At 39.3% G+C, this 24,612-nt stretch overlaps 2 protein-coding genes and 1 pseudogene across 4 annotated transcripts in view; all 3 read right to left on the bottom strand.

Moving 5' to 3' along the window:
* LOC127641368 (gastrula zinc finger protein XlCGF57.1-like) overlaps positions 1–24,612 on the bottom strand; it is an 88,101-nt gene that overhangs the window by 53,930 nt on the left and 9,559 nt on the right. Inside the window, exon 1 of one of the 2 annotated variants that reach the window (XM_052124340.1) lies at positions 18,393–18,538. The exons of the other annotated variant lie outside the window; for it this stretch is intronic. The gene's annotated coding sequence lies outside the window, so the exon portion shown is untranslated. Of the gene's footprint in view, positions 1–18,392; positions 18,539–24,612 lie in introns of those variants that run through there. 2 annotated transcript variants of the gene reach the window in all.
* Positions 1–24,612, bottom strand: part of LOC127641369 (zinc finger protein 850-like) — a 205,898-nt pseudogene that overhangs the window by 26,888 nt on the left and 154,398 nt on the right.
* The window catches only part of LOC127641362 (gastrula zinc finger protein XlCGF57.1-like), a 77,874-nt gene that overhangs the window by 6,073 nt on the left and 47,189 nt on the right, over positions 1–24,612 (bottom strand). Inside the window, exon 1 of one of the 2 annotated variants that reach the window (XM_052124330.1) lies at positions 19,080–19,148. The exons of the other annotated variant lie outside the window; for it this stretch is intronic. The gene's annotated coding sequence lies outside the window, so the exon portion shown is untranslated. Of the gene's footprint in view, positions 1–19,079; positions 19,149–24,612 lie in introns of those variants that run through there. 2 annotated transcript variants of the gene reach the window in all.

A 24,612-nucleotide genomic window follows, 5' to 3' on the forward strand; every position in this document is an offset into this window, starting at 1 on the left:
TTTGGCATCTGGAACTCACGACTCTGAGAGTTTTCTTACAACTTAGAGAGATTCAACGCGACTTTCCACGACACTCCTAGATATCAAAATTTGTGAAGCTGTATTTTATCTCAGTCTATTCGCACAAATGAAATGTGTTTCTGTGGCAATTTACAAGAGATCTCAACACATTAATATGATGAATTAGGTGAAAACAGTGAACTATTGACATGAAATAAAGAGTCTTTTCAGCCTGATGGGCCATTTATTTCTGTTAGTCTTGACACTAATGAAACACGACTTTCAGAATAATTAGAAGAGACCTGACTGCAGTGGTGGCTGGTGATAATTATTTTTTTTGTGGGTGAAAATAAATACAAAGCAGTACCAAAAAGCATGCTGACTACTTGAACATAACTTTTGCTCTCTTTCTGGCCAGCAAATTTCTCAATGACTCTCTGATTAAAGTCAGTCATCTCAGTAACAAGTCTCTTTTCCATGGAGAGCAATGCCAGTGCATTCAGCCTCTCCTGGGTCATGGTGTTTCTGAGAAAAGTTTTTATTCTTTTCAAGGTTGAGAAGCACCTCTCAGCTTCAGCCGTGGTCATGGGTGCGGTAATGAGAACTTTTAGGAGAGTCACAGTTTCGGAAAAGACTTCTTCGTGATTATTCTCCATAAACAGCTGGAATAGCACAGCACCATGGCAGGCTTTGAATTCTTCCTTGCTGTAGATGAGACTGAGATCTGTCTTCAGCTTGCTTCCACTGAGCATCGGGTATGCTTTCATGGTGCTGCTCAATGCATCTTAAGGAAAGGTATCCTTGTACTCATTAAACCTGTCCTCCTGCAACAAGGTGGCACAGACAAGGTGGTCTGTGAAGAAGAAACGCTCCCTAGTGTGTCCCAGGATCACAGACCTATAGAGATAATTATATATATATATATATATGTATGTATATGTAAATGTAAGGTAGTAACCTGGAGTAGGCCACTAGTTGTCACAGTTGCAATGACTTTCAAAATAAAAATAGAGCCATTTCAGTTTTTGTCCCATACAAGAGAGTAGTTTTTGGTGGCTTCATATTTCATTTGATAATTTATTTTTATGTTGCCAATTTATTATTTTTGGGATGCTGTTGTATAATCTTAAAATTATGATGTTTGTAAGGATTTATACCAAACAAAAATGTTTTCTTGAGTCTGTAGAATATGATATGTGGGCAGGACATCTCTGCAGCACAACAATAATGTAAAATGGTATTTTGACTAATTTCTATAACAAACTCACCTCTGCTGCAATCTTTTCACGCTGTTCTGGTCTGAGCGCACGGCGCCTCTTTATTGGCCGAGAACCACTGCTTTGCTCACCAATGGAATGGAGAGAGTTTCCTTTTCTTTTTCAGCGAACGCCTTGTGAAAGGGTTTTTTTGTAAATCAATGACAGAGTTTGGTTTAACTGCTGCCATTATCTCTGCGAAAGTGATCAGCCTAGCAAAGTTTTGGCGGAGTCGCCTGCGCACTCGCAGTAGTGGCCAAGAGCGTAAAGTTCAATGACAGGTGACGAGAACCAATCAGATTGGATAAAATAACATGTATCCAATTCTGAATCGCCAGGGACGCAGCGACCTGCGCCCGGAGGAGAATCTTTAAGAAACCAATTAGAGACCAGCTTCAGGTCACATGCTGCCCGAAAATGTAAGGACTCCATTTGTCCCTCGCCATGAAACCGCATGAAACATATTGAAAAAAATAGAAAATAGTTAACCGATTAAAGACAGTTTTTATTAAATACTGAGGCTCTTACGACCAGCCTGCCCATCGTACGAGTAAACTATTGAATTTTTATATAATTTTTGTATTCATGTATATTTCTGGAATTTTGATGGGGGCGGCGCCCCAGCGCCCTCTATTGACAAGCCGCCACTGCCTGACTGTATTCTGTGGAAATTAAATGAACCTAAATGTTTTATTTTTTATGTAAAATAACCAAATTGTTTTCTAAGAAAGAGTTTATGAAACAAGTCATATCAACTCTTTAGAAACAAATAGTCAGTATACAGTCAACAGGACGCTAGAAATATTTAAAAAAACGATTTTGCAAATTAACTGCATTGAAAAACATCTGAAGAAGTTAAAACTAGATTTGTTCAGAATATTTAATTTCTCATAATTTCCTGTAGAATCAGCAGCACACTCTATACAACACATTAAAGGAATAAATGAAACAACACATTAAATTACACTTTAACAATTCATACAGTACAAATACTGGCACGAACAAAAACCCGATTTAAATCCACACGATGAACAAGTGTTCACCCTGAGAACTGTGGATGAAGCTTTTTCATATGATTCTGTAGATGACTTGATTGGTCGAAACTCTTCCCACATGGAGGGCAGTGGTACGGTTTCTCTAGTGTGGATCTTCTCATGTCTTTTCAGGTGAGATGACAGAGTGAATCTCTTGTCACAGTTTGAACACTTGTAGGGTTTTTCTCCAGTGTGGACTGTCATGTGCTCTTTCAAACTGCCAGCTGTGGTAAAAGTCTTTTCACACTGAAAGCACACATGATCCTTCACACCACTGTGTGATCTGATGCTGTTTCAAACTGTTTGCTCGTGCAAAACTCTGTAATGAAGGTGCACCAATCTGTCTCTTCCTAACTTCAGCAGCATGCTCCATCTGTCCCCTTGCTTTTTGATAAATCTAAAACCTCTTTAAATCGCTCGTGATGCCCCACCACCCACTCATCAACTGTCTGGCTTACACCAAACAAAATGTCAACTGGTAAATTCGGCAATTGCCCAAAAAACAGAAAATATGGGCTATAGCCAGGGCTCAAATGTTCAGTTGTATTATAAGCAAAAACTACTTCTGGTAAATATTCTACCCTTCTTTTTTTCTTGGATGGTGAAAGATACCTTAAAAAATTATGCAGGGTTCGATTGAACCTCTCGCACTGGCCATTGCCCTGTGGGTGATAGGGGGTAGTTCGACTCTGCCTAATTCCATACATACATTTCAAACCACCTCTGCCTCAAAACATCTCTCCTGATCCGAATGAATTAGTTGGGGAACTCCATACTTGTGAATCCACTCTCTAACAAGAGATTGTCACCGTCAATGCTTTTTGGTCCCAGGTAGGTACTGCAACCACAAATTTTGAGTACACACCAGTAAAAATGAAAACATTCTCCTTACCATCACTAGAAGGCTCTAGAACAGTCAAATCTATAGCTACTACTTCAAATGGACTTCTAGCTAACAAATTACCCATTTCAGTTTCTAGCTTAGGCACTGGGGCTTTTGCCACGATACATCTCAAGCATCGTCTACAATAAGTTTCAATATCTTGAAAAATTCCTGGCCAAGAACATCTAGCCCTGACCAGCTTAAAAGTGCATTCGACTCTCTGATGCCCATGTTCGTCAGGTAGCACACGAAGGAATTCCTCCTTCAAACTCTGGAGGTAGGAGCACCTACCCCCAAATACAGGTTTAGCTACTAACTTGGTCTGCCATGACAACGCATCTGAACCCACATTTTGACGCCCTGACCTATAATGAATTTCAAAATCAAATCTGGCCAGCTCAGATGGTTCAAAGGGTTATTATCCTTATGACCTACCAAATAGTCACGCAACGTATCTGTGACTGCCCATTTCAGTGCCAACAGCTCTAATTTCATAGCACTATAATTCTCCATGTTTCGCTCAGATTGCCTCAACCCACAACTTATGACTAGCAATATTTTCACAAATTAACTGCATTGAAAAACATCAAAATGTAAAACTAGATTTTGCAGAATATTTCATTTCTCTCATTTATCTTCCCACATGGAGGGCAGTGATACAGTTTCTCTCTAGTGTGGATATTCTCATGTATTTTCATGTTACACGGCAGAGTGAATCTCTTGTCACAGTGTGAACACTTGTAAGGTTTTTCCTACATTGTGGATTCTCTGGTGACCTTTCAAACTGCCAGCTGTGATAAACGTCTTTTCACACTTAAAACACACATGATCCTTCACACCACTGTGTGATCTGGTGCTGTTCCAAACTGTCCGCTCGTGCAAAACTCTTTCCACACTGATATCATTTGTACGGTTTCTCTCCAGTATGAATTCTCAAGTGATGTGTAAGGTTTCCATTTTGTGTAAAGCTCTTTCCACACTGATCACATGTGTACGGTTTCTCTCCAGTATGAATTCTCAAGTGATGTGTAAGGTTTACATTTTGTGTAAAGCTCTTTCCACACTGAAAACATGTGTACGGTTTCTCTCCAGTATGAATTCTCATGTGATACACAAGGTTTCTGTTTTGTGCAAAATTCTTTCCACATTGATCACATGAGTACGGTTTGTCTCCAGTGTGGATTTTCATATGTTCCTTGAGGTGTCCTGCATTTATGAAACTCTTTCCACACTGATCACATGTGTATGGTTTCTCTCCAGTATGAATTCTCATGTGACGTGTAAGGTCTCCTTTTTGTGCAAAACTCTTTCCACACTGATCACATGTATGCTGCTTCTCTCCAGTATGAATACTCATGTGATATGTAAGGTTTCCTTTTAGTGCAAAACTCTTTCCACACTGATCACATGTGTACGGTTTCTCTCCAGTATGAATTCTCATGTGATATTCAAGGGTTCTGTTTTGTGCTAAATTCTTTCCACACTGATCACATGAGTAAGGTTTCAGTCCAGTGTGGATTGTCATATGTCCTTCAAGTGCTCTTTTTTCAGCAAAACTCTTTCCACACTGACTGCAGGTGAATGACTTTTTGGCTTCTGCTCTGTCAGTATTTTTCTGTGTGAACTTGTTTTCAGTCTGTGAAAGTATTTCCAGCTCTTGACTTTCCTCCTTCACTTCCATCAGGTCTACAATGAACATATGAAATCACCAAAATTACATTCAAATGGAGACAATCATGCATACAGAAAAGTGAAGCAACAGATTCAAGTATCTACTTTCATACTACTGTTGATGTGCTAAACGTTAATCCTGTTATTTTAATATCAAATCTACAGTCAGGTCCATAAATATTGGGACATCAACACAATTCTAATCTTTTTGGCTCTATACACCACCACAATGGATTTGAAATTAAACGAACAAGATGTGCTTTAACTGCAGACTTTCAGCTTTAATTTGAGGGTATTTACATCCAAATCAGGTGAACGGTGTAGGAATTACAACAGTTTGTATATGTGCCTCCCACTTATTAAGGGACCAAAAGTAATGGGACAATTGGCTGCTCAGCTGCTCCATGGCCAGGTGTGTGTTATTCCCTCATCATCCCATTTACAGAGCAGATAAAATGTCCAGAGTTAATTTCAAGTGTGCTATTTGCATTTGGAATCTGTTGCGGTCAACTCTCAATACGAGAGCCAAAGAGCTGTCACTATCAGTGAAGCAAGCCATCATTAGGCTGAAAAATCAAAACAAATCCATCAGAGAGATAGCAAAAACATTAGGTGTGGCCAAATCAACTGTCTGGAACATTCTTAAAAAGAAAGAACGCACCGGTGAGCTCAGCAACCCGGTGGACCACGGAAAAAAACAGTGGTGGATGACCGAAGAATTCTTTCCCTGGTGAAGGAAACACCCTTCACAACAGCTGGCCAGATCAAGAACACTCTCCAGGAGGTAGATGTATGTGTGTCAAAGTCAACAATCAAGAGAAGACTTCACCAGAGTGAATACAGAGGGTTCACCACAAGATGTAAACCATTGGTGAGCCTCAAAAACAGGAAGGCCAGATTAGAGTTTGCCAAACAACATCTAAAAAAGCCTTCAGAGTTCTGGAACAACATCCTATGGACAGATGAGACAAAGATCAACTTGTACCAGAGTGATGGGAAGAGAAGAGTATGGAGAAGGAAAAGAACTGCTCATGATCCAAAGTAGAGGTCGACCGATATTGTTTTTTTTCAGGCCGATGCCGATCTTTTGAAATCCGGGTCGGCCGATGGCCGATTAATGCAGCCGATTTATTTTGGCTGATATGTGCTTGTTTTTAACCTCTTATTTGAACCTTTTATTTGAAAGATAAAATGTAACACAAATAATTACTTAAGATAGACAAAATTTCTCAACAAATACATTTACTGAACACTTGACAGTTAAATTCAAAAATGTATAATGTAAAAACATATTGTATAAATAATGTATAACAAATATATTAAATAAACAAAGCTGGTGTTACAAACTGCTCCGAGACACGAAGGTTGAGATCCAAATGCAGCTTTAATTAAGGGGCAATCCAGACATGTAATCCAATATTCAGAGCATCCAAGAGAAGCACAGGCATAACTAGGGATGGGTATCGTTAAAGTTTTAATGGTATTACTATCTTACCGATACTACTTATCGATCCGGTACTTTAAAGGTATTCTTAACGGTTCTTTTTGTTATAATATATATATATATATATATATTAAACAAAGATAAACGTTATATAGGCACAGTGATTTAATTTCAGGAATGTCTACTAACATTACTGTTCAGGTGTGGTCTAAAAAGAAATCTAATAATCAATTGTAAAATAACACTGTATAGTTTATCATAGATAGATTAATGCTTATTAATGCAGAAGTTATTCATTCAAGAGCTGTAAGTGATTTTCTCTTTGCCTTTTGTTGTTTGATTCGCAGTGATGACTCAATCGTCACATGTTTATTAGGACGCTTCCCCTTTAAGACCGAGTTCAGATCTAATAGGCTCCTGATGCAGCATATTTTCTCCCAACTATTTCCATAGCTACGTCCATTTAAGACATAAACTGTGTTTAAGTGAATCTCCAAGCCGGTCGTTTTGACATATTTTTTTTGTGTATAGTTGATCGTTTAGACGCGCACATGAAACCCAAAATAGCCTATACTTTGCTTGTCTCGTTGCGGTGTGTTTATGGCGTTATATATGTGCCTCATTCCTGAGCGAGTAATTGTACGTTTTGAGCACAGAGAACTATATTTTGCAAGCACATTGCATTATATTTTGAACAGAAATTAACAATCGCAAATAAAAAAAATTGCTTGAGCAAAGAAAAAACGATTCCGTGCTCAATAAATGTATTTGCTATTATCCATATTAACGTGCAATAATAACCCTCTCACGCAGTTTACTCAGGTGCTCTCACAAATGTATTCTCTGCGCTCTGTCAAGTCCCTCTCTCTCTCTCTCGCTCAACCTCTTAATTCTGTGCGCGCTCAACTCTTGACACACACGCGCGCTCAACTCTTGACACACACGCGCGCTCAAGTCTTGACACACGCGCGCTCAAGTCTTGACACACACGCGCGCTCAACTCTTGACACACACGCGCGCTCAACTCTTGACACACACGCGCGCTCAACTTGCAACAGCGTTACAAGTGTGCCACAAAATCAACCAATCGGAAAAGTAAAGGTCAATTGTGATTGGCTGTTGGTCTCCAATCACCACGCAGCACAAAGATGATGAAAAATTTATTTTATGGATAGATGTCTTCTCTAGCCACCATCAAACATGACAGAGTCAAATGGTGAAAACTGCAACAATATGCCACAACGTCAGGTGAGTTAGTAATTTCTAGTTTTATGATGTTATGGTTTTCTATGCCTTTGATGAAACCCTGCTATTATCTACGGAAGCGTATTGCATTCACTTGAGAAAAGAAAATGTACTCTACAATGACTCTACAAGTCTAAACGCCAACAAACATGGATTGAGGCGGGATATTTCGTTAGATAAAAACATGTTGTGAATTTTGGAAATTATTACATCTATCCTTTTTCAAAACATGTTGGACTTTACAACGCTCTGGAGTTATTGGAAATTGGAAACAATCCTATGCAGCCACCACTGGAATCAAAATCCATGAATAAATGAATCTGTTATATTAATAATAAACACCAGGACACGAAATTTTAATTCTAATGAATGTGAAAATGTATTAGTTCATCGACAACCACAGAACTTGCTATTGTAGCTAATTACAGATACAAATTTGATTATTTATATTAAATTATTCTCCTAAAAGGGGCCCCCTTTTTGTTCAAGTGAGCCCACTTTTAGGAGAATTCGTTCATAATGATTTTACAGCATACTATTTTCATTATAGTTTTACAGCATGATATTTTTGCTCACTGTAAAACAAATATTGCTTTCTAAATCAGTTTTCCCACAGTTTAGCGAATGTTCATATTCTTTATTAACTGCTTTGGCCATTTTGGGTTAGGCCTATATGTGATTCATACATGTCTAAGGTTTTTACTATGCATTGAAATACACTTTGGTGATTTTTTATAAGCTATTGTATTGATTTGTTTTTATTTTACAAAGAGAATAATTTAATATAAATAATCAAATTTGTATCTGTAATTAGCTACAATAGCAAGTTCTGTGGTTGTCGATGAACTAATACATTTTCACATTCATTAGAATTTAAATTTCGTGTCCTGGTGTTTATTATTAATATAACAGATTCATTTATTCATGGATTTTGATTCCAGTGGTGGCTGCATAGGATTGTTTCCAATTTCCAATAACTCCAGAGCGTTGTAAAGTCCAAAAGTCAACATGTTTTGAAAAAGGATAGATGTAATAATTTCCAAAATTCACAACATGTTTTTATCTAACGAAATATTCCGCCTCAATCCATGTTTGTTGGCGTTTAGACTTTCGAAAACATTTTCACTGTGGTGAAAAACTTGCTGCTAATATATAATATAGCAGCTAATATATAATATATAGGCCTATGTATTTATATAGTCTAGCACTATTATATATTACAAAAAAGATCGTGATAATGTAGGACTATTCATGCGTTAGCTTAGCTCCATTTGATCCATATTATTCTATTTTATTCAATACATTTTTAGGGTGATGACGATATAAAATATGACGACAGACATTAGAAGCTTCATTCTAAAACCTCAATAGAAGTTTCGAATGTAAATATGACATGACATTTTGGTACAGTCTAGTATGAACGGTCAGAATGACCACTATGGCCATTCTAGTAGTTCTAGAATTCCGGTAGTTCTCGTGTAATTAGTGTCCTTTGGAAGATCAAAGCGTGTCTCAGCCATGACAGTCTTACAAATGTCATAGACAGTAATGTCTTTGTATTGAAGGCCAAGTTTAAAATATATCTCTATAAATTCATGCGCATCCAGCTAAAATAGAGCTCCTGGCAGGATTTTGAGGGATCTCATTAATTCAGAAAAACAGAGCAAAAACTTTTTTTTCCATGAAAAATTCTCTCGTAATTCTGAGATAATTAAGTCGTTAATTCAGAAAAACAGAGTACATTTTCTTTTCTCAAGTGAATGCAATACGCTTCCGTAGATAATAGCAGGGTTTCATCAAAGGCATAGAAAACCATAACATCATAAAACTAGAAATTACTAACTCACCTGACGTTGTGGCATATTGTTGCAGTTTTCACCATTTGACTCTGTCATGTTTGATGGTGGCTAGAGAAGACATCTATCCATAAAATAAATTTTTCGTCATCTTTGTGCTGCGTGGTGATTGGAGACCAACAGCCAATCACAATTGACCTTTACTTTTCCGATTGGTTGATTTTGTGGCACACTTGTAACGCTGTTGCAAGTTGAGCGGCGTGTGTCAAGAGTTGAGCGTGTTTGAAGAGTTGAGCTGCGTGTGTCAAGAGTTGAGCTGCGTGTGTCAAGAGTTGAGCTGCGTGTCAAGAGTTGAGCGTGTGTTTGAAGAGTTGAGCGGCGTGTCAAGAGTTGAGCCGCGTGTGTTTGAAGAGTTGAGCGTGTGTGTGTCAAGAGTTGAGCCGCACAGAATTAAGAGGTTGAGCGAGAGAGAGAGAGAGGGACTTGACAGAGCGCAGAGAATAAATTTGTGAGAGCACCTGAGTAAACTGCGTGAGAGGGTTATTATTGCACGTTAATATGGATAATAGCAAATACATTTATTGAGCACGGAATCGTTTTTTCTTTGCTCAAACGATTTTTTTATTTGCGATTGTTAATTTCTGTTCAAAATATAATGCAATGTGCTTGCAAAATATAGTTCTCTGTGCTCAAAACTTACAATTACTCGCTCAGGAATGAGGCACATATATAACGCCATATGTGTTTCGGAGCGCGCGCCGCCTTGGGAACGGTATCTCTCGCGCTCTTTTTATTATTAAACGCGTCCCGCAACTCAGCAACAGTAGCTAGACTGCATTTTACAACAATCACCGATCGTGCTGATTCTGACATTAAGTTTGAGTTTTAGGGAGAAATGTCAGTGCACCGCTGTGAAGGGAAGGAAGTTGTGCTAGACAGAATGCGGCTTATGTATAAATATTCTTTTTATAATCTTTGGAAGGCGAAATATAAAATAAAATCAGACTAATATCACAGATCTAAACCAGGCTATGTCTGAATGTTTAGTTCTGTCACTCATTAAGCAGGGCTCGTGTTGTGCTCGCTGTGGCACCGCGTGAGGGATCTCTCTCTCTCTCTCTCTCTCAGTGCATGTTGGGAGTGGAGCGATTGTGAGTGTGAGCGTGAGTGGTGACTCGTGTTTGTTTCTCTTTTCTTCTATCTTTTTTCTAAACTTTTTTGTTTTTCCTTTTTGGGGGGTAGGTGTAGGCACTTTCGGGGGGATTTAGTTTTGTAGGGGGGTGTGAGGAACATGGCGGTTCCAGGTGCACAGGGGTTGGGTTCACTCACGCGTCGTCACGGGGTAAAAGTGGCGTCTACCGTGAGTGTGGAGAGTTGTTGTTTGGCTGTGGGGGAAATTGTGGGACATGAAAACATAATGTCTGCCTCAAGAATGAACAGCGCTATTGTTATTTTTTTTTCAATACAATAGAAAAGGCAAATGAAGTAGTTCAGAGGGGAATTATTCTCGACGGTGTTCTCACCCCCGTCTTGCCACTTTCATTACAAAAGAGTCACCCTTTCGAATGTCCCGCCGTTTATTAGTGATGTTGTTTTAACACAAGCTTTATCTCGCTACGGAAAATTGGTCTCCTCGATTAAAAAAATTCCAATTGGCCGCGTTTCTCCTTTACTGAAACATGTTGTGTCTTTCAGACGCTCAGTTTACATGATTGTAAACAATGACGCTGATCTAGTGCTGGCGTTGAATTTTCGAGTGGATGATTTTGATTATGTGGTTTTCATCACCACTGACAAAATCAAATGCTTCGGCTGTGGTAAAGTCGGCCATTTGGTTCGAACTTGTCCTAGCAAACAAGAAGATGACAATCGTTCAGCTGACACTGAAGGTGTAGCTAACGTCACTGTGCAGCCGGCTGGTGAGGCCGGTGAAGCCTCAGACGAGGCGGATTCAGCGGTGGCGCGGGTGAGTGATCCTGATGGAGCTCAACGCGCTGGGACTTCGAAGGATGATGTGGTTTCAGTGGAGGAGGAAATCGAACAAGATGTTGTAAACGAGGAAGACAGAGGTGAGTCAAGCGATAAAACAGAATCAGACTTTGTTATGCGGGATGTTCGTGAGGGTAACGGTAGGCCTAATGATTTTGTTTCAGAACAAACAGTATTTAAAGTGCCATTAAAAAGGAAGAAGTCCGATAAAGCTCATAGACAACAAAAGAAATTAGATCTTGAAGATGTTGCTGATCAGGCTGATTCAGAGAGTGACAGTGAGTTATCTGACTCGAGTGTTACTTTGTCACAAAGTGAGTTTTCCAGCCGCAATTATGATGTAGATGACATTAAACTGTTCCTTAAATCTACGAAGAATAAGAGGGGGTGTTAGTCAGTGAGTATTTTCCAGATGTAGCACAGTTTGTAGAAAAAACAAAGAATTTTATGACTGAAAGCTGTTTTACAAACAAAGAGGTGTACCGTTTAAAGAAAATGTTGCAAAAACTCACTTTGCAATTAAATGATGGCAGCCAAAAAGTTTAAATCTATGATTATGAATCATAGTTTGATTTTATTCTTATTTTTAGGCATGATTGAAGTGTGTATTGCATCAATGAATGTGAATGGTGCAAGAAACAGCAAAAAAAGAGCTGAATTGTTTGAAGTTATTAAACACAGTGATGTTAAAAATGCTACTGATTGGATGCAGGAGTGGGAGGGCATTTCTGTTCTCAGTCACAATACCACACTTAGTGGTGGTGTGGGTATTTTATTTACTAAGAGTTTTAGTCCAGTCTCTTATCAAGTTGATGAGATTGTGAAAGGAAGACTTTTAAAAATAAGAGCTATTTTTGAAGAATATGCCTTAGTTTTTGTTTGTGTTCATGCCCCAACGTCAGCAATAGAAAGGTTGGTGTTTTTAGATGCACTCAGTTCCACGTTACAAAGATGTAGTACAGAAGAATATTTTTTTTTAGGAGGAGATTTTAATTGTACTGCGAATAATATTGACAGAAATCACATTGAGCCCCATATGCCTTCACGTGAGCGTCTCACTAAGATGATAAATGTGAATGATCTATGTGACATTTGGAGGCATTTTCATGATGGTCAGAGACAATATACATGGGCTCATGTTCGTGACAATGTTATATCTCTTGCAAGATTAGATCGTTTTTATGGTTTCAAACATCAGTTGGGTATTTTTAAAAGTTGTGTCATTTCACCGGTCAGTTTTTCTGATCATCACATGGTATTGGGGTTTTTCTTTTTAAATAAAATTAAACCCCATAGTGCATACTGGCACTTCAATACTAATTTATTGTGTAGTAAGGATTTTAAGGATGTTTTTAAAGTTTTTTGGGAAGATTTTAAGAAGACGAAAGATTCTTTTCAAGACATACAGCAATGGTGGGATTTTGGAAAGGTCCAAATAAAACAATTGTGCCAACAGTACACTCGTAATGTCACCAAAGAGTTAAATAGTTCTATGAGGGTCTTGGAGGCAGAAATAATTAAATTACAGAGTTTAGCTGATTCAACAAATAATCTAAGTTATACAGAGATGATCTCAAATAAGAAAACTCAGTTAGCTGACCTTCTGGGGGTGAAAACACAAGGAGCTCTGGTTCGTTCTCATTTTTTGAGTATTGAACAGATGGATGTACCATCGAAATATTTTTTTAGCCTTGAAAAGAAAAATGGGCAAAAACGTTTTTTTACATGCTTTGCGCTCTGAGGCAGGAGTGATTTTATCTAGTCATGCGGAAATACTGAGCAAGAGCTTGCGGGTTTTATGAAAATTTGTATAAGAATGAGCTGGGAACAGGATGGGATTCTGAAAGTGTTTTTTTAAAGGATTGAACCAAGTGTCAGATGGAGCCAATGCAGAGCTCTCAGGAGCATTAAGCCTGGGGAGTTGCATAAGGCCCTTCAAGGCATGAATTCTGGGAAAGTGCCAGGAATTGACGGCCTTCCTGTTGATTTTTATAAATTCTTTTGGACAGAGGTAGGGGAGGACCTTTTGCTGGTGCTTAATGATAGTTTGGGCTCAGGTAGGTTGCCTTTGAGTAGCCGTAGAGCGGTCATCACTCTCCTTCCCAAAAAAGGCAATCTTTTAGAAATTAAGAACTGGCGTCCTGTTTCGCTCCTTTGCTCAGACTATAAAATACTCTCGAAGGCTTTAGCTAATAGGTTATCTAAAATTATAGATCAGGTGGTACATCCAGATCAGACCTATTGTGTCCCTGGTCGGTCAATTATTGACAATATTTCCCTCATTAGGGATATTTTTGATGTCTCAAAGTTGTTCAATCTTAATATTGGTCTTATTTCGTTAGATCAAGAAAAGGCGTTTGATAGGGTCGAACACCTTTATTTGTGGAGAACTTTAGAAGCATTTGGTTTCTGTCAGGATTTTATTGACAAAGTGAAAGTGCTCTATGGTGACGTTGAGAGTGTACTTAAGATAAACGGTGGCTTATGCATGCCTTTCAAGTTCAATAGGGGTATTAGACAGGGCTGTTCATTGTCGGGGATGTTATATGCACTTGCTATAGAACCTTTGTTGCAACAATTAAGAGAACATATTTGTGGTTTGATTCTACCTAATGGTAAAAGTAGCATTTCTTTGTCTGCCTATGCGGATGATGTGGTAGTTTTAATCAACGGACAAAACGATGTGCAGGTTTTAATGAAAGTTTTAGAAGATTTTAGAGTTTTGTCATCAGCGAAAGTTAATTGGAACAAGAGTGAAGCACGTTTAATTGGAAAGTGGCCGAAAGGGAGACCAAGTCTTCCTGATGATTTAACCTGGGGAACGGGAGGGTTTAAATATTTAGGAGTGTATTTGGGAGATGAAATGTCCGTTCAGAAAAATTGGGAAGGGGTTGTTGATAAGGTGAAAGGCAGGCTTGACAAATGGAAATGGTTAATACCAAAGTTGTCATATAAAGGGAGGACTTTAATTGTGAATAATTTAGTAGCTTCCTGCCTTTGGCATAGGCTAGCATGTTTGGATCCTCCTGCACTACTTCTAGCAAAAATTCAAGGGATTTTGGTGGATTTTTTTTGGGATAAATTACACTGGGTCCCTCAGAGTGTGTTGCATTTACCTAAAGAGCAGGGTGGTCATGGTCTGATACATTTGAAAAGCAGAATAGCAGCTTTTCGTTTGCAGTTTTTACAACGTTTTCTGTATAAATCATCAGTGAATGGGTGGCGGGCTGTTACATGCACCATTTTGCACAGAACTGAAGGACTGGGGTTGGACAAATCCCTGTTTTTAATGGACCCCTGTAAAGTGAACGTGAATGGACTGCCAGTGTTTTATCAAAATATTTTTAAGGTTTGGAGTCTCTTTGACTCACAGAGAGATGAGACAACACTTTCTGGTCATTGGCTTCTGGAGGAGCCGCTATTAAATGGAGCTCGTTTCGATTTATCAAATGAGAGTTGCTCTTTTCATGGACTTAAAGTACTTTTGCAGGACTCACGGATCTTCACACTTGGACATTTGATTCATGTAGCTGGACTGGACTTTGAAAGAACAGAAGAAGTAGCCTCTTGTCTAAAGGTCAGGTCTTTACGGACTGTTGAACAGATGCTAAAGAACTGGAAATCTTTGGTCAGTAAGGAAGAAAAAGATTTACTGATGGACAGTCGTGGAGGAGTAAACACCTCCAGTACAGAAGACACTTTTCCTGGTTTTATCATGTTGCCTAAATTGGATGGATGTAGTGGACCTTTTTTAGATGCTGAAAGACCTTTGTGTTTGGACTTGTGTACAGCACCTGGCAAAGCTTTTTATCAAATATCTGTTAAAGTTTTTAATAAAAAGGTTTTAAGTGATAAAGTTGACACGCAGTGGCGCAGAGTATTGGGTGTTGAAGAGAATGTAAAGCCTGAGTGGAGGTCACTGTATAAGCCACCATTGTCTAAAAGGGCAGGGGATATACAGTGGAGGCTTCTTCACTGTGCCATTGCTGTTAATGCTTTTATTTCAGTTCTTAACCCTGATGTTATTGCTGATTGTCCTTTCTGTTCAAAAAGAGAAACTATCTTTCATGCTCTTATGGAATGTGACAGATTGAATCCTTTATTTTCAATATTGGAAAATGTGTTTATTTCGTTTAGCGAATTGTTTTCCATGAGGATTTTTATTTTTGGTTTTAAATATGTTCGAAGTAAAAGTTTTACTTGTCAGCTCTTGAATTTTGTTTTAGGGCAGGCGAAACTGGCCATTTACATGAGCAGGAAAAATATGGTGGATAGGATGTCGGGTGAAGATGTAGTTATACTGTTTTCAAATCTAATCAGATCACGCAGTATTGATAGATTTTTGTTTTTATAAGTCTACAAAGGATCTACTAACATTTGAAATGAAGTGGTGTTGTAATAGAGCTGTGCTCTGTTGTTGAGGATGACTTATTTTTTTCTTTTTTGGTGTAATTTTACTTTTATTTATATGTTTGTATTTCCTGTTGGTACTTATTTGATATAAGGTAACTTTGTAATTTGTTTAGAACAAGTGTTTAATTAAGAGTGATTTATAGGAATAAAAGGCTTTTAAAAATTCAATTCTCTCTCTCTCTCTCTCTCTCTCTCTGACTGCGAATAGCTAAATTGCATCACAGACAAATGGTTTCATATAATTATTATACATAGAAATGGCTGGCGAGATAAAATAACTTTCTCTTTATAGCAATAAAGAATGTATTTTCTTAATTTCTCCAGTACCGACAGCAGAAGCGATAACGTCCGAGCTTATCAAAGCCAGTCCTTCAATAGCCTATAGTGCGTTGGTATCTTTTTTATTACTTATTTCTCTGCATTGAGTGACAACCCTCTCAAATATAAGACACACAAACAGAACAAATAAAAGTCTCAGATTCACTGTCTGTAATTGCAAAATTCTTGCTTACTTATTGTGACATGATAGCAACCCTTCTGCTGTGATAATGCAACTTCAACTACGCTATCAATATCCAAAGTAGCCGAATGTCATGTCGCGTTTTTTCTTGAGCTGTCAATCGATTAAAATTTTTAATCGAATTTATTACATGGTCTCCGGATTAATTAATCGCGATTAATCGCATATGCAAATATTTGCTGAGAAAGCCCCTCATATAACAATACTTCAATATATAATGATTATACATATATTATGATTATACATAGTTATCTTTAAATATTTTAAAATTATATATATATATATATATATATATATATATATATATATATATATATATATAATAAAAAATATTCAGATAATTAAAATTCATTACATTCTTGTAGCAGAAGAGTTCATCATTGATAAGACAATACAAAAAGCGGCTTTAGAATACAATGTATTGTTTACTACCATATTATTGATCATAAGTCAATCATTGGCATACAGTTCACAGCAATCCATTACACAAGTGAATTTGTCAATCAGTTCGAGATTTATTATGATTTCTTTAAATTACTGCTTACAAAACTTTGACATCTAGAGCCAAGAGGTATATTAAAACAAACAGCAACAAAAAGGAAAATAAATAAACAGTTTAAATAAAAATATTAAATTGTTTACATATTTCAATACACTTTACAGTTTTCTTGTTACTCAAATTGGAAATTGTTCTTAGGTATTGCTGAACCTCTGAATTAAATCTAATGGTTTATAAGCACCATACTTACATTTATGAATACTAAACTTTGCCAACAAAAGCAGAAAATGTATCAAATAATTTTCCTTATGAAGAGACATGTCATAGCTAAAAAAAAACCTGAATAAAACCTTTTCAAAACAAAGTTGAAAAAATTTTAACGCGTTATTTTTGTAAAATTAAATCGCACTGAATTAACGCGTTAAATCGACAGCCCTAGTTTTTTCTCGAAGATGGCAGTAAAATATCAAAACCCAGCGTCTGGTGATGTCTATGTGTTCCAGACTTCAGGCTGTAATTGACTGCAAAGGATTTGCAACCAAGTATTAAAAAGTGAAAGTTTGATTTATGATTGTTAATCTGTACCATTACTTTTGGTCCCTTAATAAGTGGGAGGCACATATACAAACTGTTGTAATTCCTACACCGTTCACCTGATTTGGATGTAAATACCCTCAAATTAAAGCTGAAAGTCTGCAGTTAAAGCACATCTTGTTCGTTTCATTTCAAATCCATTGTGGTGGTGTATAGAGCCAAAAAGATTAGAATTGTGTCAATGTCCCAATATTTATGGACCTGACTGTAGTTATTTATTATTTGACAGCTCAGATAACAACCACCAAATATGAGACCTTAATGTATCTTAGAATTATTAATGAAGAATCAAGAATGAACACCAACCTATTAGTTCCTCAGTATCTTCATGTTTAATTCTGCAGACTTCTGGATCACTCATGATCTCACTCTCCTCTTTCACAAACTCCATCATTACTGATTTTAGTTGTTCGGTTTGTTTGGATGCAGATCTTTTCTTGTAGACTGATGGGAATATTCACAGCATTTATCAGTGTATTATTGTTTTAGCGCATGTACATTATATAATAAAACATATACTGTATAAAATGCTCTTTATAACCAATCAGAAAAATCATCCATGCAGTTGCAGCAAAGCTTCCTGTTTAATGGCTGATTCATTTAGTTTGTGATCGTGTGTATCAGTATATTTAGTTTGTTCAAATCAAATGAGCGACTGACTGTTTCAGTGAAGGATGTATTTGTTCATTGGGTCAAATTAGGATTGCAAATAAAAATACAAAAATCCTTAATTGACAATCGTTAAAGTTAATGAATAACAATTGATTAATCATTAACCAAGATAATTATAAACTGTAAATGAAGTACAGATTGAAAGTAAAAAAAAACAAGGAGGCATATTTCTCTTGAATCAAAGCTTATTTATACAAAGTTTGACGTTCGACTGTCCTACCTGTCAGACACTAAATTATGTGCATGTAGCCCACTGATTAAATATCATACACTTAAAATGTGAGTATGTGAGTATAAATGTACTGTTAATGTATTACAGTTAATAATAACTTATTAGAAGATATACACGCATATTCGGGTTTATTAAAGCTCTCACATTGTAGATATTAACCGGCGGATCAACACTGCTTGTTGTCATGCTGTACTTTAAAACACTATCATGCTGTATGCCGTAAACATAATGTTCATTTATAGAGAAACGTTCTGTCGTTACATTGATCCCGCTTCATCTTTACAAGCAAGAAAGTTCCGGAAACATTTTTGTGTTTTGGACACAACGTCACGTGCAGTGCGCAAGCGGAAGTGTAGTGCGCCCTCTAGCGGTGGATGACTGTATAAACCGTCTTATCTCCATATGCTGGCATGATTACTGAACGCATTTGGGCTTCATTTAATAATCAACGATCAATAAGATGAATCCATTTACGATGAATAATCGGTCATTTGTTCATCATTAACATCCCTTGGTCAAACCAATGATGTACTTATTTACAGCCCACACAAGAATGCTATTGGCTCGTGCTATCGTCAGTCTTTACAGGCAAGAAAATCCACCAAAGTATTCTCACGCTTCAAACTAGAGCTCATTGACTTCAAATGGGAGAGATGTCAGTGAACTAGAAATACTGAATCGTTTATGAACAAAAATATCACTATTTGACATCTTTCATTTGAATGTTAGAATTTACCGCTCTCTAACTTTTTCCTCTTTTGGAAAGTAATTGTGGGTTTTTTCCTTTAACTGCAGCAGCGACGGGAACGAACAGATTACAAATGTACAAACCTGTTATTAAATTCAGATGATCTACGAAGAACGTCACAGTCCAGGATCCGGTCAAATGTTGAAGATGAAATCCAGATAAATCAGTAATCCATGAAAGAAGAACAGAGCCCTGTTGACAAAAGAGAAAACATGATCCACTCTGAGAGATTTGAGGGAAAACTCCTTTTCTTTTCTTTCTCTTCCCGCCTAACTGTACGTTCACTCCAGAAGCGGCGAGAGCGTCAAAATTCGCTCTGGCTGCGCTGCCTTCGACGCTCTGACGTAGTTGAAATAGGCGGCAACGTTTGTTCAGAATGCTTTGTTTTGTGAACTATATTTAAAGGGGCCGCAATTTAAACATCCAGACATGTCGACCATTTACTATTTGCCGACCTATCACAAGTAACGTATATCCTCATGAACTCTTTAAAATGTGAAAATAAGAAATCGATCGATGGCAGAAAGTAATTAAAATTATAGTTGTTTGTTATCAAAATAAAATACATTTGTAATAATAACTGTGGTATTGGTCATATATTACAGGGAAACCCGTCACGCCAATAATTAGAAAACAGTGAACTATTGACATGAAATTAAGAGTCTTTTCAGCCTGATGGGCCTTTTATTTCTGTTAGTCTTGACACTAATGAAACACGACTTTCAGAATAATTAGAAGAGATCTGACTGTATTCTGTGGAAATTAAATGAACCTACATTTTTTAATGCAAAATAACCAAATTATTTTCTAAGAAAGAGTTTATGAAACAAGTCATATCAACTCTTTAGAAACAAATTCAGTATACAGTCAACAGGACGCTTGTATTCATTCATAGTCGTGAATTATAAGTGAAAAAGTACATGAACAGCGACACCTGCTGGTGATGAACAGACAGTGACTAAAACATTATCAATACTTAAAATTTTTTACATTTACATTTATGCATTTGGCAGACACTTTTATCCAAAGCGACTTACAGAGCCCTTATCACAGGGACAATCCCCCTGGAAAAACCTGGAGTTAAGTGTTTTACTCAAGGACACAATGCTGGTGGCTGCGGGGATCAAACCAGCAACCTTCTGATTACCAGTTATGGCGCTTAGACCACTACACCACCACAATACTTTTATTTAATCCACACGAAATAAAGCTAACAGGAATTTATATCAAACGATGTTTCCCATACTGTTAATAACTAAACTACAAATATTTAAATCATGAATATTTACCTCTTAAAACAAAGTGACAGCCATTAGTCGTGTGAACTATTTTGTGACTGCAGTGTTTTCTTTACTAACACCTGTAATTTTATTTCTTCTTATATTGTCTTTAACCTGATTTTGTAGAATATTTCATTTCTCATAATTTCCTGTAGAATCAGCAGCACACTCTATACAACACATTAAAGGAATAAATGAAACAACACATTAAATTACACTTTAACAATTCATACAGTAGAAATACTGGCAAGAACAAAAACCCGATTTAAATCCACACGATGAACAAGTGTTCACCCTGAAAACTGTGGATGAAGCTTCTTCATATGACTCTGTAGATTACTTGATTGGTCGAAACTCTTCCCATATGGAGGGCACTGGTACGGTTTCTCAGTGTGGATCTTCTCATGTCTTTTCAGGTGAGATGACAGAGTAAATCTCTTGTCACAGTTTGAACACTTGTAGGGTTTTTCTCCAGTGTGGACTGTCATGTGCTCTTTCAAACTGCCAGCTGTGGTAAAAGTCTTTTCACACTGAAAGCACACATGATCCTTCACACCACTGTGTGATCTGATGCTGTTTCAAACTGTACGCTCGTGCAAAACTCTGTAATGAAGGTGCACCAATCTGTCTCTTCCTAACTTCAGCAGCATGCTCCATCTGTCCCCTTGCTTTTTGATAAATCTAAAACCTCTTTAAATCGCTCTTGACCCCCCACCACCCACTCATCAACTGTCTGGCTTATACCAAACAAAATGTCAACTGGTAAATTCAGCAATTGCCCAAAAAACAGAAAATATGGGCTATAGCCAGGGCTCAAATGTTCAGTTGTATTATAAGCAAAAACTACTTCTGGTAAATATTCTACCCTTGTTTTTTTCTTGGATGGTGAAAGATACCTTAAAACATTTTGCAGGGTTCGATTGAACCTCTCGCACTGGCCATTGCCCTGTGGGTGATCCGAATGAATTAGTTGGGGAACTCCATACTTGTGAATCCACTCTCTAACAAGAGATTGTCACCGTCAATGCTTTTTGGTCCCAGGTAGGTACTGCAACCACAAATTTTGAGTACACACCAGTAAAAATTAAAACTGTCACGGTGAAAATGATGAATCCAAAAGGCAGAGATGACAGGAATAACAGTCTTTAATGAAGTTCTAACAAAGGCAGTCTCTCGTTAAAGCACAGAGAACTGGATAAAGTAACTAAAAGAGAAGGGCAGACACCTGTCACGATGAGTAAGCAGATCAGGACTCCCTTGGGGCAGACTAGGTGAACAGGAGAAGAGGTCTCCGTCAGGGAGAGAGAACCGAACAGGTTCACATGCAGCAGCAACAGCAGGGCACGGAAAATACTACGAAGCAAGACTGATTCAGAAAAACAGGACAAGACAGGGTAAGCACTTAATTGTACAGACATGAAGGTCGCAGACGACGTAACGTGTGACATGCAACAATAATCCGACAAAGAATCAACCAAAACAGACACCAGATAAAGGGTGCTCACTTAAGGGAAAAGTAGGAACAGGTGTCAAAGCAAATCAGCGCGAGCGCTGATTGCGATGACTAACAGGTGCGGGTAGAGAGAGGAGCCTGCAGAACGAAGCAGAAGAGAGAAAGAGTGTGTGTGTAGGTGTGTGTCTGCGTGCGTGTGCATGCGAGAGTGTGAGAGACTCAAAAAGGGAAAAAAAACCTGACTCATGACAGTACCCCTCCCTCAACGAGCGCCTCTAGGCGCTCGAGGAAGGAGCCTGGCGGGACCGGTAGAAGTCATCGATCAGCGAGCGGTCCAGGATGTCCCGGGCTGGAATCCACCGTCTCTCCTCAGGACCATACCCCTCCCAGTCCACCAAAAACTGGTGACCACGCCCCCGAGGATGAACGTCGAGGAGCCTGCGGACTCTGTAGATAGAGGCCCCCTCGTCAATGGGAGGAGGGGGAAGAGAGGGGCGGGCGGGCGCACGAATAACGGGTTTAATGTATGAGACATGAAAGACCGGATGGATGCGACGCATCTGACCGGACAGTCTAAGTTTAACAGCGACTGGACTAATGACCTTTACAATGGTAAAGGGCCCAATAAAACGGGGCATGAGCTTACGAGACGTCTCTTGAATGGGTAAATTGCGGGTGGATAACCACACCTTCTGACCGCAGACATATCTGGGAGGTCTAACTCTGCGGCGATTGGCGGCTCGACGTGTACGTTCCCTAGTTTGACATAAGGCAGATCTCACCCTCCTCCAAGTACGTCTACACCTCTGAATGAAAGCTTCGACCGACGGAACAGAGGCCTGAGGTTCCTGCGAAGAGAAAACAGGCGGTTGGTAACCGAGGCAACCCTCAAACGGAGATAACCCAGTGGCGGACGATGGAAGAGAATTATGGGCATATTCGGCCCAGGGTAACTGATCGCACCATGATACGGGATTCTGAGAGGTGAGACTACGCAACACGTGACCAAGAATCTGATTGGTCCTTTCGGCTTGCCCATTGGTCTGTGGATGGAATCCCGATGACAGACTGGGGGAAGCCCCTATCTGGCGACAGAATTCCCTCCAGAACTGAGAGGTGAATTGAGGGCCTCTGTCAGACACAACGTCCGAAGGAAGACCATGGATCTTGAATACGTGAGCCACCATAATCTGGGCGGTCTCCTGAGCCGACGGTAACTTAGGGAGCGGAATAAAATGCGCAGCCTTGGAGAAACGGTCCACGACGGTGAGAATGACCGTATTACCAGCCGAAAGGGGAAGCCCGGTAACAAAATCCAATGGGATATGAGACCAGGGACGCGAAGGAATGGGAAGAGGTCTGAGAAGACCCGCCGGAGGATTGTTGCTAGACTTGGTCTGAGCGCAGATGGAACAAGCAGCAACAAAACGCCGAATATCGCGCTCACGAGTGGGCCACCAAAATCTCTGACGGATAACGGCTAGCTTTCCTCTTACCCTGTGGTGCGCGACTAATTTAGAAGAATGCCCCCAGCAGAGGACCGTCGAACGAACGGCCTCGGGTACATACAAAGTTCCCTCAGGGGCGCGGGGTGGTCTCGTAGTGTGCAAAAGAGCACGCCTAACCGCTTGTTCCACTCCCCAGACGGCTGCCCCGACCACACAGCGCTGAGGTAAAACCATCTCATTGGTCGAGGCACCCTCTGACGAGTCGAACTGTCGAGAAAGAGCATCTGGTTTGAGGTTCTTGGAACCGGGTCTAAAGGAAATAGAAAAGTCAAAGCGATCAAAAAATAATGCCCAGCGTGCCTGACGAGCGTTAAGACGTCTAGCAGAGCAAATATACTCCAGATTGCGATGATCCGTCCAGACAATGAATGGTACACTGGCTCCTTCAAGCCAGTGTCGCCACTCACCAAGCGCCAGATGGATCGCCAGGAGTTCTCGGTTACCAACGTCGTAGTTGCGCTCCGCGGGCGAAAGACGGTGGGAGTAAAATACGCACGGATGAACCTTGTCATCCTGGGAAGAGCGTTGCGACAAGACGGCTCCTACCCCAATGTCGGAGGCATCGACCTCAACGATAAACTGACGTTCAGGATCAGGAGTGATCAGGATGGGCGTGGAGGTAAAGAGCCTCTTTAGACGGTCAAACGCATCCTGAGCCTCCTCTGACCAAGCAAACTTGGTCTTGGACGAGGTGAGAGCGGTAAGGGGGGCGGCAACCTGGCTAAAGCTTCGAATAAAGCGCCGGTAAAAATTAGCAAACCCCAGAAATCGTTGGAGGGAGACTCGAGAGTCAGGGACAGCCCAATTGAGAACTGCTCGAACCTTGTCAGGGTCCATACTAATCCCCTCCGCCGAAACAACCGAACAGAGAAAAGTAACCGATCGGGCGTGAAACGCGCATTTCTCAGCTTTAACAAAAAGGCGATTCTCTTACAAACGCTGCAGGACACGGCGAACGTGTACCTGGAGAGATGGTGAGAAAATTAAGATGTCATCCAAGTAAACGAAAACAAAAACGTTAAGCATGTCTCTCAAGACATCGTTTACTAAGGTTTGAAAAACAGCGGGAGCGTTGACCAGACCGAAAGGTAAAACCCGATATTCAAAGTGCCCGACAGGAGTGTTGAACGCGGTCTTCCACTCGTCTCCCTCCTTGATACGCACCAAATGGTAAGCGTTGCGCAAGTCTAACTTAGTAAATATCTTGGCGCCCTGTAGGATCTCAAAAGCGGATGACATACGAGGCAAGGGATAACGGTTCTTGACTGTTATGTCGTTCAGCCCTCGATAGCCGATACAAGGACGCAAAGACCCATCCTTCTTCTTTACAAAGAAAAACCCGGCACCGGCGGAAGACGAAGAAGGAACAATGATC

The sequence above is a fragment of the Xyrauchen texanus genome, chromosome 50, assembly GCF_025860055.1.
Source record: "Xyrauchen texanus isolate HMW12.3.18 chromosome 50, RBS_HiC_50CHRs, whole genome shotgun sequence".
NCBI lineage: Eukaryota > Metazoa > Chordata > Actinopteri > Cypriniformes > Catostomidae > Xyrauchen > Xyrauchen texanus.